Source organism: Protobothrops mucrosquamatus, unplaced genomic scaffold (assembly GCF_001527695.2).
Source record: "Protobothrops mucrosquamatus isolate PMUCROS unplaced genomic scaffold, P.Mucros_1.0 scaffold_13, whole genome shotgun sequence".
NCBI lineage: Eukaryota > Metazoa > Chordata > Lepidosauria > Squamata > Viperidae > Protobothrops > Protobothrops mucrosquamatus.
The window spans coordinates 255,157-258,673 of record NW_015386089.1 but is presented as its reverse complement, the minus strand read 5'-3'; positions in this window follow the sequence as shown (position 1 = coordinate 258,673).

Below are 3,517 nucleotides of genomic sequence, written 5' to 3'. Positions count from 1 at the left end.
TTTGTCGTCCACCATACTGCTGCACAGGAAGAAATGTAATACTTTTAATGCATTCTTTAAAGCTGTTATTTAACAGTTAAGGTACTTCCATACTGTCTATAAAGCAGGACGGGAGCAGCCATTTATCTGGAATTTTAAAATAAGAGAGATTGTTAACACAATAAGACTTTTAAATAAAATTAGAATGGAATGAACTCTTATCCCAAAATTTCTAGGCTGCAACCTAAGTGCCCTTGCTTTCTACTTAGAAATGTAAAGGAGCCAGCACTCCTGCATTCAAGGACCAATATTGAAAAGTTTGGAATCTTATGCCACACTAGATATGAGATCATGGGCACAAAATGAAACATTGGTTTCTGAAAATTTTAATAATTAATTTCTATTCACTCACTCTGATGTACCATTCATCAAGTAGGGCCTGCCCTCTGGAATGAGGTTCCCTTGAGATCTGGATGGTCTCTATCTTGCAGGTGTTTTGAAAAACACTGAAGATTTGGTTGTTTGCCAAGACTTTTGGCCAGGCTGATTGAAGTTCCCATTTAGGTTGTGTGGATGGGGGGTTTTATTGTTGTTGTTTCTATCTGTTTTCATCATTTTGCTATCTTTTACTCCTTTATTTTTATTAATTTTTTTCCCCTTGTTTTATTTTTTATTTGTGAATTGACCAGAGTTGCTGGAAGATGAGCAATATATAAATCTCATAAAACAAATCAATCAATAAATACAGTCAAAGCCCCAATAAAACATTGAAATGCTGCAGCTGTGAGGAGATAGTGAACAGTCTTTCTCAATGGGAAGGAACTTTTGCTTTCCCTTACCTCCTGATTTCTTGAGTTTGCCACTTGTAGTGGATCTTTCAAAGGAAAGACGCCCTGATGGCTTTGCAGCTTCCTCTCCACTTGGATTTGCCCATGACCAGACAAAAGTATAACGTACGAGAATTTATATGAAAGCAATTTATTGTATTGATCCACTGTGAAGTTGGCAGAAGAGCAGTCCAGATCTTCAAACTGCTTCTGAGGAAATGGTAGTGTGGCAGTGTTCTTAGGCCTATCTTGATTTAATAAACGCTAAAATTATTTTTTCCTCGATCCATACAAGGATAGAGGAAAGATTAAAAGACTATAGAAATATTTTCTTAATTTTATATCTCTCTCTATTCCCATCCCCATGATAGGTTTGTGTGTACAGGAGGAACTTTGCTTTAGCACTGAGAGAAATCATCCCTGTGGAATATTGGATGTCTTGCTTCACTCTTAAATTTGTGGCAAACCATTTGCTGTTAATAAATTTCCGTTACCTCTGCTGTCATGAAAATGGTTCAAGGGGATTTTTTGTTTATTTCTTGATGTTTATGATGCAAAGTACCTCTAGATCAGCAACGTTAAGATGTGTGGACTAATATTTTGGCTGGAGAATTCTGGGAGTTAAAGATCACACATCCTAACGTTGCCAAGGTTGAGAAACAGTGATTTGGATATTAGAGCTTTACAAATCATTTGAAACAGATGCTGCACAAAGTGCATTAACAATAAATTAAAGATTTGTCATCAAAGCATTAGCATAGTGTTCTTTTCAAGATTTGCACACCTATTTCAAATTTCATGTGTTTATACCACCAATATTTCTTGGACCCCAACAAAAAAATACAGCCATCCCACACATTTGCAAAGGCACAGCTATTTTAATGCTCCAAACAGATATCCTTCATTTGCACAAATGTACTTTACAGTACAAAGTAGCCCTTTTGAATACTTTACATAGCCTTTCCATACAAAGAAAATAATCATTTGAAGTTAATATGGATTTTTATTAGTATTTATATTGCCTATGTGTATTGTAGATACAGCAAACTTTCCCCAATCAAGTATCTTCTTGATGCAACATGATTTGGTTATTATGGCAGGAACTATGAAAATTACACTCTATCCCTTAAAAATTAATAGTGCACTCTTTTGAATTACTGTTATCTTCAATTAAACAATTTAAACTTTTTTTTAAAGTGCTAGCACAATCAACTTCTCTTGAAGAACGAAAAGAAAAATATTAGAAGGTACATTCAAATTGAAAGTACGTTAAATTGCTGCAAGGGCAAAATTTTCACGTCTTGTATTTTTTTCCTTAATTTTTTTTTTAAATTTAAAACCCATATATTATCACTAAAAATTATTCACATAAAAATGACCTCCAAATGTAAAATCACAGCAATAAGCTGGATGGACTAAGTTACAGTGGTAATGAATGTTGGGAGATTTGCAAGAACAAGTTAGGGATAGAGCATCAGGGAGAAAATTTAAATGGTTGCTAGGCATCGAAAGCAACCTGATAGCACATAATCAATCAATATATGAAAACAACTATACTGTAATTGGAATCCATGTTTCAATCCTTAGTACCGTAGTTTGCATTATGGATTCCACAAACTAAACAGGCAGGAAGAATGAAATCCTTCCATGGCATGATCTGTTGACCTGTACAGAGTTATTAGGTTTGCCATAATCTGAGATTCTGGTTTGTTTGTATAAGGGTTGTTGTTTTTTTTTGAAATGTGAACTGCCCCTATCAGAAACTCAGTGCTTCAATTGCTTAAGGTCAAGTCCAGCAGTAAAAAATAATTCAATCCAGTGTTCTGTTGCCAATTTGTTAACAAATAACCTCTAGTCACCGAAGCAGAGGGAGAGGTATGAGAATAGTCTTTATTGATGGTCCAGGAAGATAAAGACATTATTTCGCTTTTTCTTTCTTCTGTTCATCTGGAGCTAAGTAAGTCAAAACGTATTACTCTACAGCCTTATTCTGCAAATAACATGTTATATCCTTTTATCTTAGCACAGCTATTCTGAGGTACTTAGGGCTATCAGACCTGATCAACATATCAAAATGTAGTTATTGTTCTGATTTAATAGTCAACAATTCAGTTCAAAATCCAAGGCTGTTGATAAATATCATACACCCAATTTTAATGAGAAATATTAGAAAAATTAATCACATCATGTATCATGCTGGTTACATGGTCACATCCCAACTAAAACATTTGCTGACTATGAAAGGGTACTAAGGTAAATCAGTCTGAACAAATATATTTTAATTTCATTGGAAAAAAGAAAAAAAACAAACTCAAAAATAGCTGCTATAATTTCAGATATCTTGAGATAATACTTGCAAAAAAGCTGAAGTAGTTTAGAAAAAAGAATATCGATCACTTGTTTAGGAAATTAAAATGAGAATGAGGGGTCCTTGGTGCTCACAGCTTGGTTGTTTTCTTGTAGATGTTTCATTACTCAAACATTACTCAAACTAACATCATTAGTACTACCATAGTATGGAGTGGAGTTGGGTCTCATTTTATATTCTAGTGGCTTGTCCTGTTAGCATTGGTAGGAGTGGTCTCAAGTGGAATCAGTAGCACTCCCACATATATACAACCCAAAATATGGATCAGGTTTATAGTTGATACCTTTACTATAATAGAAAAGGACCAACTAGAGAACACATATGAAACTATCCACAACATCTT